The 19,794-nt window shown below is 46.4% G+C and overlaps 1 protein-coding gene across 48 annotated transcripts in view; it reads left to right on the top strand.

Moving 5' to 3' along the window:
* The window catches only part of LOC141575936 (uncharacterized), a 145,458-nt gene that overhangs the window by 21,800 nt on the left and 103,864 nt on the right, over positions 1–19,794 (top strand). For 45 of the 48 annotated variants that reach the window (XR_012504047.1, XR_012504048.1, XM_074357716.1 and 42 more), the window contains one exon: positions 402–1,122. The gene's annotated coding sequence lies outside the window, so the exon portion shown is untranslated. Of the gene's footprint in view, positions 1–401; positions 1,123–1,878; positions 2,298–14,006; positions 14,139–19,794 lie in introns of those variants that run through there. The other 3 variants (XM_074357701.1, XM_074357700.1, XM_074357694.1) reach the window with 3 other exon arrangements.

Genomic DNA, 19,794 nt, shown 5'->3' with positions numbered 1-19,794 from the left:
CAGGCAGTATGCTCCTTTTGGGATCTGACCTTGTACCTCCCGGTCCCCGCCAGCACAACACCTGGGACAGTGGAGGTAAGGTAGAGATCTTGCCTGCCTGTGTCCCAGCGTGTAAAAGGGGAATATGTACTCTTTCCAAGGTAGTTCTGAGCGACAATACCTGCAGGTGCTTGGTTCCCAGAGCAAAAGGAAACCCAGCTCCACTTTGGGGCAACGGGTGTGATACCCGTAGGGGTCCTGCAGAGGCCTTGGGTGGAGGGCTGGGCCAGGGAGGTAAAATATGAGCTGCGGGCCTTGAAGGGTTAGAGAAGTGTGCAGAGGCAGGACTGCTGCCTCCTTCAGGATGCCCCCAGAGTTAAAACTATTTCTCTCCATCACTGCTACTCTCCTCCACACTCCAGATCCCTGCCTTCTCTCTGCTCCTCCTGTCCATGTCTCTCCCTCCACTTTTCCCCTTCTCCCATCCTCCTCCCATCTTCTCCGTCCCTCGCTTCCCCACCTTCTCTTGCAGAACCCAGAGAGGATCGCTGGCCCTCCTGCGTAAGCGCAGTCTGTGCCAGCTGGACCGAGGGTTGGAAGCGGCAACTCTGAACCGGTCATCAGCCCCAAAGGCTTCTCAGCTCTTTCGCCCGGTAGGACTTTGGCTCCTGCCCTGGCGCCCCGGCCACAGCTGTCCAGGGCCAAGTGTGCACCTGCCGCCTCTCGCCCCAGCCGGGCTCCCCTCAGTCCGCGGCTGGCGTCCCCTTCCCCTCTCCCGCCCGCGAGTCCTCTCCTTCCGAGCTGCCTCTCATCGGGCGCCGGCCCGTCCCCGCCCCTAGGCGGGCTGTGTCCCGGGCGGGCGGGGTCTGCGGACCCGGACGGGGGCGGGCGCCTGGGGCTGGGGCTGGCCTCCGAGAGGGGCTACAGCCCGCGTCCCCCCCCCCGGCTTTCCCTGCCCCGCGACCCCTGGGCTGCCCTCCTCTCCCTTCCCCTCTCCCTGGGGGCCAGCTCAGTGGTGTGGGCGCTGCTCCCCGGGGCTGAGAGCCTCCGGCTGTGAACCCCAGCTTCTCCTGGTGGAGTCGGGAAAAGGGAGCGTCAGTGCTGAGCGAGCTTCCGTCTCCTCCCTCAGTGTTTCTGCCCCAGGTAAGTACCTTGAACACTTTCACGTGTTATGATGGCGGTGCTTGATGATGTCACTGTTTTTATAGTGATAGGGATTACAGTGTTGAAAGCAAGGCTTGATTCAGTTAAAAATGAGCTGAAGGCATGAGGCTGTGACATCCTCCATCTTTCCCTCTCCCAGGGTGAAACGTGTGACCGTCGATCTTAAAAAGATAGTTACAGTCCCTAACTAGCCCAGCCCAGCTAGGGTCTGTTAACAGGAACAGCACCACCAGAGGCGTTGGAGACTCAGGGACATTGCAGTCCTAAAGAGCTCCTGGCAAAATTTGGTTTGTTTTGGTTTTTTTGTTCTTCTTAAATTGTGGGGCAGACTAGTTGTATAGAGGGAAAAATAATTGTCAAGAAATATTTTTTCATTTAACGTCTTTATTGTGATATTGTTCACACACCATGAAGTCCACCCACTTAAATGCTACAATTCAGCAGCTTTAGCATATTCACTGTGGTGCAACCATTAATATTCCAGAACGTTTTCATCACTTCAGAAAGACCAGTGGAAATGATTGACCTATACACACCTTCCCAGTGCTGGTTCTAAAGAAGTTTCTTGGTTGTTCCTGAGCATAAATTATCTTGTTACCCATAAAAATTCTGGTAGGAAATCTAAACAGAATTGTATTGAATCAGTGTATCAAAGCAAGAAGAATTAATGTCTTTATGGCATAAATTTCTTCTAACCATGAAAATATCTCGGACCCTATATTTTCATATTTCCAGAGCCTGGCCCATGGGAAGTCCTCATTAATTGTTGGGTTTGTGAATGATGAGATTCTATACATCGTTAGTTGCAAACTGAAGCCTTTCACAGAAGAGAAAAGAAACTCAATGAAGCCAAGTGACTCTCTGATGGTCAGAAAGAGTGACAGCCAGTGCTGGAGTGATCCAGTGGACTTGGTGTTTGTAACCAGAATTCTCCAGCACCTACAGCTAATGGGATCAGAGTATTCTTTTATTTTTTCTAAATGGCGTTGCTTTTATTTTTACATATTTTTTAAAATTATTTTTTATTGAAGTGTAGTCAATTTAGAATGTTAGTTTCAGATGTACAGCAGAGATTCAGTTATAAACATATGCATATGTATCTATATATCTTTTAGATTGTTTTTAGTACAACTCATTACAAGAAATTGAATATAGTTCCCTGTGCTATATAGTAGGTCCTTGTCATTTATTTTATATTTATTAACGTGTATCTGTTAATCCCCCTTTTCCTGCCTGCTAACCACAGTTTGCTTTCTATGTCCATGAGTCTATTTCTAGCATCACCGTTTTTGCTAGTAATATATGCTGGTTGGCTGCTTTCAGTTTCATTAATTCCACCTTATCTGTGGGCATTTTCCTTCTGGTGGGCCTGTGTGTGGTTTGCTCACGTGATATAAGAGTTGTGTATTTGGGAGAACCCCAGGCCTCGTGTAGTGCCTGGTACAGAGTGCCCACTGAGCTGATGCTTGAACTGGGAAAAAAAACAAAGTAAATGTTGGAATTTCCACTATGGTTGAGACTTCCAGGTTTCTATAACCTGTTTATCCCACCTTAATGTTGGCTGCACCCATACTGGGTAATTTGGTGGAACTTCATGGTATGGTGGTGTAGAGACGGGGCCTTGTATGCTTCTCTTTCCGTTTTCTAAGACTCATTCTCCTGGGCCTTCCAGATCCTCCCCCAGAAGTGCCCAAGGCTGGCTTGGTGCTGCGCTGAGGCAATATTTGTTAATAAGGCCCTTTCCTCATCTCTTCTGAGCCTCCGTTTCCTTCTCTGCACAATGAAGACATAGACTAGAAAAGTGCTTTTCAGTTTCTTTTAAGCCATGTTTCCTTTGAGAAACAGAAAATACAAATCGCTCCTCCCATTCAACATATAGATTTTGACACATCCAAAATGTGACATAGCTCTTTGTGGAAAATTGAAGTGATTGTGATTCCAGGTGGCAGAGAATGTGTCTTCAGAGATTTATTGCAGGGAGAGGGCAGTAAAGGGGCAGTATATCCCACTTTCTAGTGTGAGCACTGGAACAGGTGCTTGGGATAAATACGGTGTCCGACGTGGCTTCTCTCTAATTTTTTTTTTTTTTTTGCCTCTCTCTAATCTTGCACAATGTGATAAACTTCTCTCCATCAGTTTCTTAATGCGTCAAGTTGGGGTGATAACAATTTAAGTCTTTTGTGAAACATTATACACATAAGATATTTGTTTCTCGGTAGAAACAAAACCTGCGAGAGAATCTGGGATTTCTTTAAAAAAAAAAATAATCTTGTCCACAGCACTCTGTGTCTATTTTGAAGTTCCTTGAGGGTGAGTGTTGGGTCTAAAGTCCATCGTGGGACAGGTGGCCCATGGGTCTGTGTGCTGCACATTGCCCCCTCCTCCCCAGTCCTCTTCCTCTCAGTCCAGGATGAAGTTCCCTAGTAGATTTACACAGAAATCTTGTGGAAATGGCTTTTCATTTTATTGTTTCAAGAAGAAGGGCTGCCATCGTGATCTCTGTAGTCAGGTTTTGGTGACCTGAAGGCTATGCAATTACGTTTTTCTATTTAATAAAAAGAAAAAAATTACAAGTACAAAATTAGGCCTACGGTGGTGGCAAGGGCTCTTGAAAGTGGGGACCATTAGCTTTGTTAGTTTCAGGTGCAGAGGCCTCTGGCCATGAGGACACATCATCGTGCTCTGAAGTTGGAGGGACCAGTGGGCTCAGTGGGAATGTTTACTGAGTGTATCTCATGGGCTGGGCATTGACCTATTTCTACTGTGTGTTCCTTATTTGACACAGTGAGCTCGTTTAACCTCAATAGCCTCTTTAATAAATTAGACTTTTTATTTTGAGATATAATGTAGATTCCCATGTAGTTGTAAGAGATAATATGGAGAGGGCCTACGTACTTTTTGCCCAAATTTCTTTAAAGATTCCATCTTGCAAATTTGGGATACAATTCAGTAATGACTCACTAACCCTTTGAGGTTTGTGTTATTGCCCTCATTTCTATTCATGATTAAACTGGGGTTAAGAGGAGCACACAGGCCTGCCCAGGTCACCCATGGTTAGTGTAGAGTCGGGTGAAACGTGGGATTGGGATTTCCAGGCAGGACCATCATGATGCTCTGTGGCAGGGAGCAGCATTCACCTTGCTTGTTTATTCATTCATTCAACAAGCATTTATTGAGAAAACTCTGTGGGTCAGATGCTATCATAGGTTTATCTGATTCTTCAGCAGTATGGAGAATCCGGTAATGTTTCCTTCTTTTTTTTAATCTGAGAAAATTAGCTCTGAGAGATTATAAACCCCCCAAAGGAAATATAGCACATAAATGAGGGATAGTAAATTTGTACAGTTCCTTCTTCTTATGCAGGTGGGACCCTAGGCATTTTACATTTGTAAAGTTCCATAATCCAGATATATTCTTGTAAGGCAAGGATTTTTTTTTATTTGAAGTATACTCATGTTTACAATGTTGTGTCAATTCCAAGGTGTTTTTTTTTTTTTCTTGAATTCGGAATTCAAAGAATATTTTTTGAGGGGGGTAAATAGGTTTATTTATTTGTTTCATTTTTTTTAAATGAGGTACTGAGGATTCAACCCAGGACCTCATACATGCTAAGCATGTGCTCTACCACTGAACTGTACCCTCCTCCCTAAAGCAAGTTTTCTTATCAAGTATTCTGCAGCTTAGGAGTTCAAATAAATTGGAGATGAAATCCAGGTCTTTTGATCCTACTGTGTTTCTTTGCATTATATCCTGCTGAGGGGTTTGGAAGCAGTTCCTTTATTCATTCCTTTATTCAGCAGTTTTGAGCACTGACTTTGCATCAGGGCCTGGCTAGGTGCTTGGAAACAGAAAACAAGAAATGACCCTTTTCTGCAGAGGGCGGAGGCCTAGACCAAAAGGTGCGTAATGTGATCTGAGCTGCGGTAGCCATGTGCAGACGCTGAGGACAAACTGTACCCCCGGCTTTGCTTGGGCTTCCCCTGCCTTCTGACTGGTACACACCAGGTCACCGCAACCCAGTGAGGCCCGCAGCCCGCAGCACAGTATGTACCTCGGTCTCCTCTTCCCTCTCGTCAGGGCCTGCAACATGAACATCCCTGACTACGTGCAGTGTGCTGAGGACCACCAGACTCTCCCCGTGGTGGTCCAACCCGTGGGGATCATCTCAGAGCAGAATTTGTTATGCATCTATAAGCGAATCTCCTTGGTGAGGCAAATCAGCCCGTGCGGCTAGCAGTGGGCACTCTGTATCCACTAAAGTCACCACTATGCGCCCGAGAATGGGTGGAGCGACTTCCAGACCCACCACAAGGTCGTGGGCCTTGTCACCATTACCGACTGCCTCTTGGCCAAGACCTTCGAGAAGCTCCACGTTCAGAGGAGCTGTATGGCACCACGCTCTATGACTCTCGGCTCTTTGTCTTTGTGCTGCATGGGGAGGTGGCCGAGCAGCCGCGCACCAACGTGGCCGTCAATTTACGAGGACTGCTGGGTGGTGGAGAAGAGGATCGAGGACTTCACTGAGTCTCTCTTCATCATGCTCAAGTCCAAGTGGCTGGACGTTGCATCCGACAAGTCTGGGGACAAGATCCTCCTGCTGTACATCCTGTTTGAGAATGAGGACTTCGTGGGACTGGACACAGAGAACAGGAAAGTCTACCTGGATGCCCGGCCACCCTGGCTATGTGAAGGGTTGCTTCCCTACATCCAGAAAGGGATCAGCAAGGAGGAGGGCTGTCTTGTAGCCAAGGCGTGAGGGAGGAGCAACCCGCCAGTTTTCAGACGTTTAAAAGTGAATCCGCCTTTGTTTCGGAGAGATTCTTTTAGGGTTATTATTGACACTTACTCCCGCTTTTCAGCCAATTACCCTGGTGTGACCCCTGGAGTTGCTGTCCAATAGATTAGCCAAAGCCACTGATGCTAGGAGAGCTGGGGAGGAGGCTACTCTGAGCTGAGATGTGCTCTACGTCAAATGCACATCAGACGCTGAGACTTGTCTAGTAAATAGAATGTAAACAATCTTGTTACTTTCTTTATTGTTTACATGTCAAAATGATAGTATTTTACATACAGTAGAATAAGTAAGATATGTTCTTAAAATCAGTTTCTAGGGGTTTTTTTGGGGGGGTTACCTCTTTAAATGTGGCAACTGGGAAACTTTCTTTACATGGCTCACATTTCATTCCTGTTGGACAGCCTCTCCTGGGACAGTCTCATTCCTTTGCTTATAGATGTCATGCTGAATCCTGAGATGCAGAATGAGGCGCTGGTTGAGCTGGGGGTGGAGCCAGTGTCTCCTGCTTCCCAGGTCCAGCACCTGCACGGCCCAGGCCCTGTCTCCCTGCCTGACAACCACCATGCCAATTTAGGACAACAGAAACACTGCCAGGGGCTTCCAAATGAACTTCTTACGCAGGGAAAGGCATGTCACGGAGTATGGGGCACAGCAGGGAAAGATTCGTCCTCACTTTGTCCCTGTGATTAGGTCAACGGACCCACTTTGCCTTGGAAGTGCAGACGAGTTCTTCTGGGCTGCCTACACCCAAACCTTCTACTCTGTTTCCCTGTGTATCTATTGAGGTATCCCTCGAGAAGAAGAGGGTGAGATGCCTTTGCCGAGAGGTGGTCCCTATTTGCTGGGGAGATTGTGGGAATCTGTGTCCCCCCGGCCTACGGCCTCGGGCCTTGACTCTGGAGAGGGCTTATGGCGGTCCCACAGGTGACGGTCGGAGGACCTGGCACGTGCTGCCGGGCCCGAAGTGGAGGAGGTGTTCTGCGATTCTCTGTGAGTCTAAAATCAGATTCTACTTTCTGGTTGTTGGTAAGTTGGAGGAGAAGATGCCAGAGAATTGATAAAAAGATAGTCCAGGGCATTCCTGTGAGTGACAGGCACAGGGGACCCGAGTCCCACCTGCTTGTGGTGCCTGGCGGGCTCTGGATGAATTTTCACTTCCTCCCCGGACATACCTCTATGGCTTAAGGAAGGGGCGAGGCATATCGTGGCCATGACCTGTACTTGTCCTCGCAGGGCCCTGTGATCTACACGGTTTTCTCCCCTTCTGCTTCTTGTAGATGAGCTGGCAGATGTAGTGGTCTGGGCAAAGCCGAGGGCACAGATGCCAGCACCGTGCCACTCCCAGGCTGGCTCCATTCCCGTAACCTGTCACCTCCTGCTTAGTCCCCAGGCGTCAGTGAATGTAGGTGCATCGGTGCAACGTAAGCAGGGACCACCTTATCCCCCTGGACTGAATGGTGGGTGAGCAGTGGAAGCCTGGAGCCCTGCCCCAGCCCCCTGGCCAGTCCCTCCTCTTTTGTCACAGGAATCACTTGTGATATGTTTGCTCAGCAACTGCTTGGCTCTGAGTCTGCAGACCCACCAGAGAATGCCAGCTTGTTTTTGCCTTTTGAACTGTGTCCTTGGGATTTGGCGGAGTAGCTGGTTGTGTGCTTAGCCCATAGTGGTTGACACTGTCACCATTGTTTACCCAGAACCTCGTGTACCAGGCATGGCTTTCGGCATCAAAATACAGCAGAGCATTAAACCTCCCTCCTGGTGGATCTGTCTGTTTTGGTACCGTAAGGGCTCAGCCACCATCTGAACGTCAGTGAGATAACGCGGCCAGTGAGCTCGGGTCAAGTACGCTCTCCTCCAGTCACTTTTACTCCATTGTTGCTTTTACTATTCCACAGTCATTACTTTCTTTAAACAATGCTTTCGTGCAGGAACAGAGCCTAATTCTCTCCTGTTACTCTTGGTGGGAGTGAGTAAAATTGTAAAGCTTGAAATGCGACCACATTTTGTAGCTCAAAAGCTGTCTACACGCATCTAGGTGAAGTTTAGTTTTGGGGCGCTGACCACGTTGGGGTCCCCCGGGAGCGCCCCTCGCCTCAGGCCCCTGCCTTCCCTGGAACAATAGGTGAGGGTGGGTCTCACCGTCCCCTCGTCCCTGTCCTCACCAAACTCACCTAAATTCTTGTAATTGCTGTCAGTTATTTTTGTTCTCATGTGTTTCTAATTTTCGCTGTTCCTCTTTTCCTTTTTCTATTTCCCTTTCTATCTTGTACCGCCCTGTGAGCATGTTGTTGCGTCTGAAAAGTGGACTGTGCACACCCTGCATTGGAAATAGCCAGATTGTCCTCCATGCTGTCCCCATCGCTTTAAAAAGCAAAAACCTTAACAGTTGCCTTGATCCATATATTATCCTAGTCATCTTTTTATTTTCTAGTTTTTTGGAATTTTTGCTTTGTTAGCACATCACCCACTGGGGTTTGATACCTGTTAAAATCCTTGCTTTGAGGAACCAGTTTGGTCCTCCTTATGTTTGGTGACAAATGCGCACTTATTAAATTTGTTTGATTGTTTTGAAGAAGCGAGATGCGAATTGAATTAGGCGGCTGCTGAGGGATTTTTTCATGGAGTATTTAAACTTGGAAAGTCAAAATCTGCAGCATCTTCCTTTATTCTGTCTTTCACACAAACGTGCTTAGCACGCGGTTTCGGGCTGTCGCTGTGTGACGTGTGTGACGGAGCTTCCTGGCCGGTGGTCACTGGTGAGAAAGTGGCAGGCTCGGAGATGAGCAGCTGCAGGGGATGCTGTTGGAGGAAGCAGTCACCGGTTTTATGTTTTTTTTGTTTTTTGTTTTTGCATTCACCTTCCCCGTGCCATTTACTTTACTTTGCCTTCATAGAGAGGCAGGAGCGGGTCTAAACTCCATGCCACTCTTATTTTCCCTTTACGAGGCTGGTTTTTCTGAGTATCAGAACAACATGGCCTTCTCCTAAGTAGCTGGCTCACTTGGATCTGGTGGACACAGGGACCGCTAAAGGGGACCGTAGCTTCCTCTCTGCTCCAGCCAGTGGGCATTCAGAGCCGGGTCTGTGGTTTGCCTCAGCAGCCATGCAGGCCTCCCTGTACCAGCCTTTACTATTAACCCATGTTGGCAGTAAATAGCTGACTCCGTGTCTGTTGCAGCTGACGTCCACCACTGACGGCCGTGTCGTTAGTTTTCGGTAGTGAGCCTCCAACACCCCAGTCAGCCGTGAAGTGACCTTGCATTCTCACCCACACCCTGGTTCATCTCACCCGGGGAAAGGGTTTGGCCACCAAAGTCATGCTGGCCATGAGACCTTGTTTCTCCTTTCATGCCCTGGTCAAATTGTGGACACTTCATCCTTCACTGACTTGGTCTCGCTTGAGACAGGCCAGACTTTCTGAAAGAGTCCATCGCATTCTGGGGGGGAACAGAACAGAAGTAAGAGTAGCAAGTAGGGGTCTAGGCTATCTGGGTTGGCAAATGCAGGCTGGGATCTGTGAAGGCTGGGCTGTGCCTTGGACACAGGCCTTTCCCGTGGCTCCCGATAGCCCAGGGGTTGGAGTGAGAACAGCCTTGCCTGGGTTCCCCCATCCTCATCTGCTCACTGGCAGGTGTGTCTGCTAACTAGGAACTGCCCCAAACCTCGGGCCCTTCAAAGTTCAGACCACAGGAGAAACTTGAGTCCCTTCTCCTGGGACTCATTTGTGAGAATCCAGTGCCTTCTGAGGTGACCAGCGGCAGGAGATGCCTCCCTCTCCAGGTAGCTCTCTTCGGAGGACTGTGACGCACTGCACCTTGCTATGAGCTTGTGGGGTTCCATCCGTGGTCCTTGCAGAACCAGACTTGAGACTGGCTTAGCGATAGAAATGACAGGACTGATTCCAGGGCAGGGCCGGGGGGAGGAACAGGGGAAATTGAATGTGACCTCAAACACCTAGGTGGGTTCTGGGTCTGTTACTAAATTCGGGAGCCTGGGAGGTACCTGACAGGAATCGAACTCTAGAGTAAATGGTGGACATGAGGCATTTTTAAGATTCCAATTGTCATCCAAGTTAGGACTTCAAAGAGGCACTCGGGTCTATGTCCCTGGGGCTCAGGTGAAAGAGCCTGACCACAGATACACGTTGGGGGTCGTCATTCTTAGCTGGTGTTCACAGCCGTGCAGGTGGATGAGCTCATCTCGAGAGGTGCAGACTGAGGCTGAGGCGGGGCAGGGCTGTGCCTGGGTTGGAGGAAAGCCCAGACCATGCAGCTTTGGTGTGTCAGTTAGTGGTATTTGGGATTTTCAGAGCAATGGCATTTATCCTTAAGGGTCTTCGGGGTGGGCAGGGCCACCCAGGAAGAAATCTGAAGGGAGGGTTGTGGCCACGCGTGCGCGTCTTGGCATGATGCAGAGGCTGCATGGTCCGGGAGGGGAACCTCCTCGGAAGCTGGAGTCGGAGTGGGGAGTGGGGAGAAGGTAGTCACACTCACCTGTTTGGGAGGGACAGAGGCCTAGGGAGTCTCCACCCTAGCGGACTCTCTTTCCCACGAACAAAAGGCCAGCAGACAGAAGATTTGAGGTGAGAAGGGACGGGCGCTGGGAGAGGAGCCAAAGTGGAGAATGGTGGTTGGACAGTTCTGGAATAGTCTCCCTGCAAAATAGAGTTAAAAAAACCCAGACTCTTAAGAACATTGATAGTGACGTTGGAGGAGATAGTTCTTTTTCTGGCCTCCTAAAGGTAAGGCATGTATCCGGGGATACACAGAAGAATCGGGCAGTCTGGTCCGGGGGCTTGACCCTTACCAGGGGGAACAATGCAAGTTTAAAGGGGGAGAAGGGCAGCGGAGGGAAACTAGCCAGGCCTCGTGTCAGGTACCAGTCGGCCGCACTACTTGCGTGTTGCATTCACATCCATGTCCCCCAGGTGGGCGGTGGCAGCCCCCTTTTGCAGATTGGCTAGCCTTCTCAGAGGGGTTAAGGGATTGGTCCGTTTAGCGGCTAGTCAATGCTGTAGCAGGATTCAAGCAGGGCCTTGTCAGACTTCAAGGGCATGTTCTATCTACTAATTCCGGTACCTCCCTGTTGTACCTGGATTGGTGAATTGGGTCAGTTTTGGAGCCTTTCACAAAAAGTACGATTTAAGTGCCTCAGGACTGTTTCACAAAGCTCAGTGTTCTTTAATGGTTCAGAAGCACCACAGTGATTTTCGCCCCACAGAGTTAAGGTCTTACTCCTTTGACGCTGACGTGGTTGCAAATGACGTACAGGTGCAAAACCAGACTTAGCAGCTTCTGAAGGGAAACTCTCCAGTTCTCCCTTGATAGGCTTTCTTCCACGGGATGTAACCTGCTGCAGCGTAGATCTGAGCTTTCCGTATGGAGTGAGGGTTTGATATCCAAAATTAGCAAAGAAGGGTCAGAAGGAGAGAATCGACGTTAACAATTTATTTTGGGGTTTCATTAGACAAGATGCACTATCGCTTAATGGCCCATATAACGTATGTAATTGAGTACAGAACATTGCATACCTTACTTTCTAATGAGAGCTGTCTTGCAACGTAAGGTTGTCTGCTTTGGAACTTCAGCTCAGCCACTAGGGCGCCTGTCAGTGTGTTGGTGTGATTGTATTTACACAGTGCATGTAATCTGGGCTTCCTCAGCCCCAAACACTCCAGTGCAGAATCATAGGCTGTAGCCATCCCTTAGTTATACAAATACTTCTACAACTATATGATACAAAAAAAAAAAAAGAGAGAGAGAGTTTGCCTTTATCAAAGTTCCTTTGATTTTAACTGCAAACTGTTGTTGAGCAGCTCTGGTTTCCTTTGGATATGAATATGTACATTTCTTTGCATGTAACTTGGGTTTTAGACTAGAACACCAACCTCTTGCTTTCCATGAGCCACAAAACTCATAGCCAAATGACATACGTATGAAATATTTTATTCTTTTCTTCTGAGACGGAATCCTTGAATCTGGGACTTGGGCTGTGATTTTGCTTTTTGCTCTTCCAACCCCTCTTGTCGTCTCACTCCTTTTTCCCACGTGGCCTCCAAGAGGTCATGGTCTCCGAGGAGCAGGTGGACAAACACCATTTGGTCGCCAAGCAGTCCTGCTGTAGACGGAGCCCAGCCAAGAGCTAAAGGACATGATCAGAGAGGGCTTCCTTGAAGAAATGGGCTCTACATTCAGTTATGAGGACAGAGTAAGAGTCAGCCAGGAGAAGGAATCAAGAGGGTGACTCAGGTGGCAGGAGCAGCCCGGGTAGAGGCCTGGAGGCTTGTGGGGTGGGGACTCGGTGAGAGTGCACTGTGTGGTCCAGGGTGGAGGGTGCCCCTGCTTGGGAGGACCCTGGAGTGGGCCTAGGGATGGAGGGTTTTGGAGGAGCTTGCTTTTTTACTAGAACTGACACAGAAGAGGCAGTGAAGTGTGTCAGCAGAAAGTGACCCTCAGGAGAGGTACTCCTGGTTTTGTTTCTGATGTTCTACAGAAAGAAGGGGTCGGGGTTGGTGAGAGCAACTCTGCCCGTCCCTTTGAGACCCACCCCTTCATTCATTTATTCATAACACATGCAATTCTGAGTGTCCAGGGGAGAGAGGGTGGACTCACAGTAGTAAGAAAAATGTATTGCTTCTTGAGAGCTTAGCAGTGTCAGAAGTTGTCTTAGCGTAGAATGTTCTAGGAACACAGCAGGGGCACCTGACCCAAAGGGCAGAGGTTCGAGGGAAGGAAGGCTTCCTTGACAAACCGTCAAAATGAGCCTGGAGGCAAGTGGGAAGTAGCAGCATGTCAGGGGGCACCTGAGGTCATTGTGGACCTGGGTACTGTGGTGAAGGTGGGCGAGCAGGGTCGGGGGTGGGGCTAGAACTCTACCAGGGAGCCTCTGAAGGGTTTGAAGTGGGGGTGACGTAATCAAATTTGTGCTTTGGGAAGGCTGTCCTGGCTGTGTGTGTGTGTGTGTGTGTGTGTGTGTGTGTGTGTGAAGCTGGGAAGAGGGGGAGAGTGCCAGCAACTGGGAGGGTCATTAGAAGACCATTGACAGGCTGGGGAGCCACCAGTGGGAGAGGGGCGTCGGGGCTGCTTGGGGACGGCAGGGGCAGTGTGGATGCCGGATTTCCTCATGGGGAGGGCTTATTAACGGAGACCCCCTAACGGCACCTTGTGGCTGGAAGAAAACGGATGCAGCCAGGTGGACTTTTCTCTTCTTCCCTGCCTTGTGTGATGATCTTAGCTCAGCCAAAATTTGGAACAGTAGAGCTAAGTTTCAGGGTAGTCCAGGACTTTGTTGAGCTCGTTCGGGTGAGATCTGATAGGATTTAGGCTTGTGTTGAGATCTGCATGTTCACTTAGCTAGAAACGTCCCGTCTTTTGGATTTCCATAGGGGTATTTATTCTTGATAAAGATTGCTTTCTTGGTGAGAGGAAATTTAATACAGCTGCTGTCTTTCTCAAAAAAAAAATCTTATCTTTTAAGAAATTTAATATTCAAAAGCATAGCAAAATTTAAAAATGATAAAGTAAGGCTTTGGTGTAGTTTCTTTGGTTTCTGAGTTAATGTAGATTTAGAGCCTTTGCATTACTTAAATAGCACATCCTTGTCAGTATTTAAAGAGCTGTTAGTGAGCGCCCCAGGCCCCACATTTCAAAGCATCATTAAATCTTGCTTTGAAATAGTGAAGTCATAAAGTTCTTGTTGGCAGAAGCCAAACAGTTGGTTTATAATTTGCAGCATAGCACCCTTTATAAAATAATAATAGGTTCAAAATTAAGAAAGTGGAAGATAATTGATTTTTTTAAAGCTGAAACATAAACTCTCTTGTGTTAATGTTGCAACTGGAAATTTTGAAAAGAAAAATCCTACTGTAATATCATCTACGTGGAATACATATATGTCTATCACGTTTGCAATGTAACTGTGCAGTGGTTTTTGAAGACAGGACCATTCCAGCTGAGATACTGGCAGTGATGCTTGCTGGTTTTCAATGGAAGACCCTAAATATGCCTTCTTAGCTTTATTCTTTTCTTTTCTGTTCTCTCTCTCTCTATCTTTTCTTTTTTTTTTGTAGTGAGAGGGCTCAGTAGTGCTTTGTCAGCATGATTTTGGGGCAATTTGGGGGCAGATATCGTGCACAAGCAGTGAGATATTTCCATGCATTTTACTTTCCGGACATCACCATGGAACATGTGGGGGTTTGTGCCTGCAGGCCGGGATGCTGCAAGACTCCCTGGTCCATCACCGTTATGTCTTGGAGCTGCTCCAGTCAGTGAATGACTTTCTGTGGCTTGGAGGTAAGGTGATCTGATGCAGATGATCAGATGTAACTAAGTACTGTTACTTGAAATAGAAAACCTATCAAAAATGGCTCTAAAATACAGGATGAAGGAGGAGAATTGGCTGAGCTGCTTGCATGGGGAATATTCTCAGGTTACTCCCTCATTGTGTCTCCTGTCACTCCCCACCCCCCCAGCCCTGTACGGCAGTCATGCTGAAGCAAGCATGCACTTTCTCAGAAACGCGCTGAATTTCCTTGTGCCTCTGTTGGCTTTTTCTTTTTTTTTTGAAAGCACATCTTGCCCTTTGCTTAAATGCCATCCCTGCCTAGTCACCTCTTACACTCATTCTTCTGTACCTCGTCCATACATAGCTGCTGAATGGATGAACAGAATGTAGTATCTCCATGTAGTGGAACATTATTCAGACGTAAGAGTGAATAAAAAAGAAAAAATAAATAAAGGGGAATATGAAAAAGGCCACCTGCTCTGGGAAGTCCACCCTGACTGCTCAACCCGCCCTTTTCCCTTTGAAACCCAATCACTTATGCTCCTCTCTACTCTTTTTGATAGTACTTACCACCTTCTAATAAACTTTAACACTTTCAAAAAAAAAAAAGAGAGAGATGCTCATACCACTTCAACATGGACGAGCCTTGATAACAGCACGTTAAGTGAAAGGATGCAGACACAAACGGCCACATATTGTTGAATTCAGTGATCTGAAATGCTCAGAATAGTCACATGCAGAGGCAGAGAGCAGGTGATGGTTGCAAGGGGCTGGGTGAAGAGGGGTTGGGGAGTGACTGCTAGTGGCAGGGGTGTTCTTCTGGGGTGATGAAGTGTTCTGGAAATAGATGGTGGTGAGGGCTGCACAACCGTGATTGTGCAGAAGACTGCTGAGCGCTGTCTCTGGGAGTGCCTGTGGTTGGGGGCGGATTTATTTTGTTCTCATCCGTGAAGAGTCATCTTGTGCTGAGGCCATTCTACTCCTGTGAGTGGTGAGGCTCAGAGACTTTGCAGAGTCATGTGTTATTTTCCCCCTTGCTGAGTGTAAGCAAAAAATTTTTAAGCCTGAGAAAGTGCTCCATCTGCAGAAATGTCTTTCAGTATTGCATGGTGTAAAAATCTTGAGAGATTTTTAATCGTTGTGGAGATCCTGTGGGGGGAAACAGCCCGTGAAGCCTGGGTGACACTGGGAAGAGCCGCGCTTCCATCCCTGACAGTGGTGGGGGATTCACCCCCGTTCAGGCAGTGAAGGGCCCAGACCCGTGAGCGGAGTTGACAATCGTGAATATTTACGTGTATCCGCTGCTTCATCTTGGATATTAATTTCAAGCTGAGTCAGTTTGTGGCGGCAGCCTCATCCTACATCAGGAATCTATAGTATCTGCTCTTTGAGGTGAAGACCTGACAGACTTGATTATTTAACATTCTCCCTTGAATTGATATCTCAGATTCCTTTGTCAATAGTAAAACAGCAGAAATATAGACGTCCTTTTATGCCGATGTGACCTGGAGCAGGTTTAGTCTCTGTGCCTCAGTGGCCTTACCTGCGGGTGGGGAAGATGATAACAGTGCTTCCCTCAGAGGGGCTGGTGAGGGGAGACTGAGGAGCACAAAGGGAGGACTTAAACGAGATGCTCATGAATGACAAAATTTAGTGCTCTGAGCCTGGTGTGGCCTCAGGGGAAGAGATGGCCGAACAGAGCAGTCCTAGCCGGAGCTCGATCCGTGTTGGCAGCTGTTATGATCAGTATCACCATTGTGGTTTATCAGGCAGTTTTAAGACTTGGTAATATGAATTCATGAATAATGTTAAAAGATTAGACAACTCAGATCCGGTTTACATAGTTCTCAAGATTTCATATGAGAAATGGATATTTTTCCCCCATCTTTAATCTGACTTGAGTCTCTAAAAAAATTCTGTATTCCTCCATCTTTTTGATTTAATTCTCCATTTCTTGAAAAAAAATCTTTAAATGGAGTTACTGGTGTTTGAACTGAGGGTCTCATGCATGCTGAGCACATACTCTCTCAAGTGAGGTATAATCTCCCCCGTGATTTTTTTTAAACTTTTCTTTCTTAGTATTCAGAGATTAGAGGCCTCTAATTCTTTTTCTGGAGACATGTCCATGAACCTGTAAATCTATAATTAGTGGACAAAATTTGGTTTATTAAAAAGTTCTATAAAACTATCTGCAATCCATTCAAAAGGAAATGCTAATTGACGTAAAATGTTTCTCCTTTATGGTGATTTCTAATTTTTTGTCTGCCTTAACTTATTAAAAGTAATCCTCATCATCATAATGACCAAGCTTGCTCTGAGTGGACACCTCCCTAAGGCTAAAATGCTTTCCTCATGTTTTACCTCATAGCAGGTGTTTAAGGGTAGGTATCAGTGTCTCCTTTTTTGCAGCTGAGGGATTGAGAGATGGGGCAGCTTGTCCAAAATCTCACACAGCTGGCGCTGGCAGACTCAGTGCTGGAACCCAGGCTGCACAGGATGCTTTCTCAATGGCTCCTCTGATCAGCCCCGTGTTGAGTGGTTTCCTGAACTCCTGTGAGTCCATAAATGAACGATTTTAGCGGTCTCAGTTTGATGAAGCCTTCAAAGGAGACACACCAGTGAGAATGTGAGACAGAGTGGCATAAATTGAAATTGTACATTTTCACAAATGTTGCATTCTCAGGCAATGACTTAAAAAGTTTATATTTTTTTATTTTAGTGCTCTGTAAACACTAAAAACAAAACATTACAAATGATTATAGTGCAAAATAGGAGTGGGCTTTGAAAGTCCAACCATTGCTAATGATGTTGCTTGTTTTTCTCTAGCGGTGGTTATTGACAGAAAAATTTACAAAGACTGAATTGGTTCTATGTAGTGTTAGTATGGAGGAAAGTTTTGTCAGTGAATATTGTAAGTAAAATCTTTACTCTTTTCTTTCCTGATGATGAATATGTAAGTTGTTTTCATGGCTTAAGTACATTCCCTCATTTGTGAAATTTGAGTGATGCCGTTTACCTTGTTTGACTGTGAGATGTAGACGCCTTGTATACGAAGCACCCAAGAGCTGCTCAGTAAAAATATGCTGTCACAAGGACAGATAGTTTAGAAGGATGAACTCTGAATACTAAAGAGGGTGGCTTGTTTCTGATGCATATTCAATATGCATATATATGAATATATGAATATGGCTTAAAGTAACAAGGATTCAGGGTTTTGTGTGTGTGTGCAGTATGAAGGTTTAATGAAATCTGTATCATTCTAGTGAGACAGGGACTAGTTAAATCACCTTAAGCAGACGGCCTTGAAGATTATTTAAACAGAATGTGTGTTGTTACAACTCAAAATTCATGTTGCCGTGTAACCATCCACTCAGACATTTAAATTCGTAGAAATCTGACCAGAACTATTAAGTTTAGAAAAATCCACATTGATCATTTTAAGGGAATAAGCTTCTTTCTTTTGTGATTAAAGAAATTTTGATTTATTTTTCTGCATGCTTAATAGGTTTTAAAATATCAAAACATTGATTTGACATGTCACTTTTTTTAATAGAATAAAGCTCATGCTGTTTTAATGTGCAAATAAAAGTTTTTGTATTTCAATACACTTGTATGATTTCCTGGCTCTTTGAGAAGTATGTTGCAAGATACTTAGATTACCTACTGTTGGAAAAATACAGACGTGACTTTTATGAATAGAGGTCTAGTACAGATCTGTTGGTTTTTGCTACAGTGCATGACATGAGGCCTAGGAGAGAGAGCTTTGCTGCTGATTGCCGGAAGGACAGATCCCAGATCTCAGTCTCCCCTCCTGTAAAATGAAGTGGCTGGACTGGATTCTTTCCTCTTCAAGGATGAGTTTCCATGAGCCTGTGTCTTTTGTTTATATTCAAGGGTATTAGCAATGTCAGATTAAATACTGAATACCCCTCCCTTCCCCGAAGCAAACTGCAGTATGTGCTACAGAAGCTTTTAGTTATCTGATTCTTGTTTCTGATTCAACAGGCAATTTTTGTGTTGCATCTTTCCCGGCAACCTGGAAGGTCTTTTTAGCCATAGGAGGCCCTGTTGCACCTTCATACAGTCTTAATTTTCCTGTTTGTAAAAGAAGGCTTAAGAAATATTTTTTTGCTTTGATTCCTTTGCTTAGTGCTTCAGAATAGCACAATGTCCATTATGTCTGTCTACCTGGAAAAATTATTCTGCTTATGTCTTTGTTTTATTCTGTCATCTCGCTGTGAACATTTCAGACTTGCTGTGCAAACAATGGCAAAATCGGTCTTTTATTCCAGTGTTAGCAACCAGTGAGCCGGGATTTTATAAAGCAGCTAGAAGCGGCCTCTTGAGCACCTTAAAGCTGAAAAGTGTACTGAGTTCCCTGAGTATTGACCCAGCCGCTGTGTGTCATTTGGTGGGAGGTGATTTTGTACATAGAAGAAGGGGTGTAGTGATTTGAATTGGGTTTGCGTGCACGCGCTGCCACTGAGCCACGTGAGCCTGAGTCAGTTTGTTCTGAGTTTCTCCCTCGTCTGTGAGATGGGGATGGTCGTATATGCTTTGCAGAATTGTGAGAATTAGAAATTATGTAAATTGTTTAGCACAGTGGGAATGTCAAAGGGCTCATAAAGTTTAGCTCCTGTTTTGTATGAAGCCATCATTTTAGAGTCTTTGGCAATTACTAAGAAACAGGAAAATAAGAAAAGCTGGTTTTATGATGAAAGATATTTGAGGAGGTTCCATAGTTCCTATACCCATAATTTAGCTTCAGCAAAGTCAGGACCGTTACACAGTCGCCCTGAACCAATGTTAAGCCACAGAATTTTTTGGTACTTCATATATATTGGGGCTTAAGTGGATCCAATACTTATACACATGTTTTCTCCAGCAGCCAACTGAGAGATGACACAGAAGAACAGACAGGCGATAAATGTCTCCTTTATTACTGATGAAGCCACGTTCTCCATGAAATTCAGGGCTGTGGGAAAATGCGTGTCATGATACTGTGTCCCAGAATTAGAGACTGAGGCAGTCCCAGGTAACTCTGGGCCACAGCGAGCCTTCCCTTAAGATGATCTGCCCCATCCTGCACAGGGCTGCCCTGCCATGGAGCTGAGCATCCCGGGTGCTTCACAAGGGTGGCCAACACTGGAGGGAAAGGAAAGGATTCATATGCCCTGCTTGTCTCTCCGGACTCACACCTCAATCTGTTATTGTGAAGAGTGCTAGCCGTTGACCAGGGGTCAGGGGTGTGAAGGGGGAAGCACTCTCCATGGACCAGAGGAGTGTGGAGGAGGCATCCCTTCTCTCAGTTTAAACAGGTGGTGAGGTGCAAGAGAAGGGTGCTCTCCAAGAGTTTATAAGAGGGGAAATAAGGATTTCCTTTGGGACTCAGACTAACCATGAAACACAGAAGATGATTAGTAGGGAGACTTGTAAATCACTTTCTTATTAAATTCACATTTGTTGAGCACCAAAAATGTGCTACATTCTTTTCTGAGCGTTTTACAGAAATGAATCCTTCAATCTTCACAACAAGTGAGTAAGGGAGATTTGATTGTTATCCCAGGTTTACA

Source organism: Camelus bactrianus, chromosome 34 (genome assembly GCF_048773025.1).
Source record: "Camelus bactrianus isolate YW-2024 breed Bactrian camel chromosome 34, ASM4877302v1, whole genome shotgun sequence".
Classification (NCBI taxonomy): Eukaryota; Metazoa; Chordata; class Mammalia; order Artiodactyla; family Camelidae; genus Camelus; species Camelus bactrianus.
Note: the sequence above shows the minus strand (reverse complement) of the source record. Positions and strands in the feature narration are given on the sequence as shown.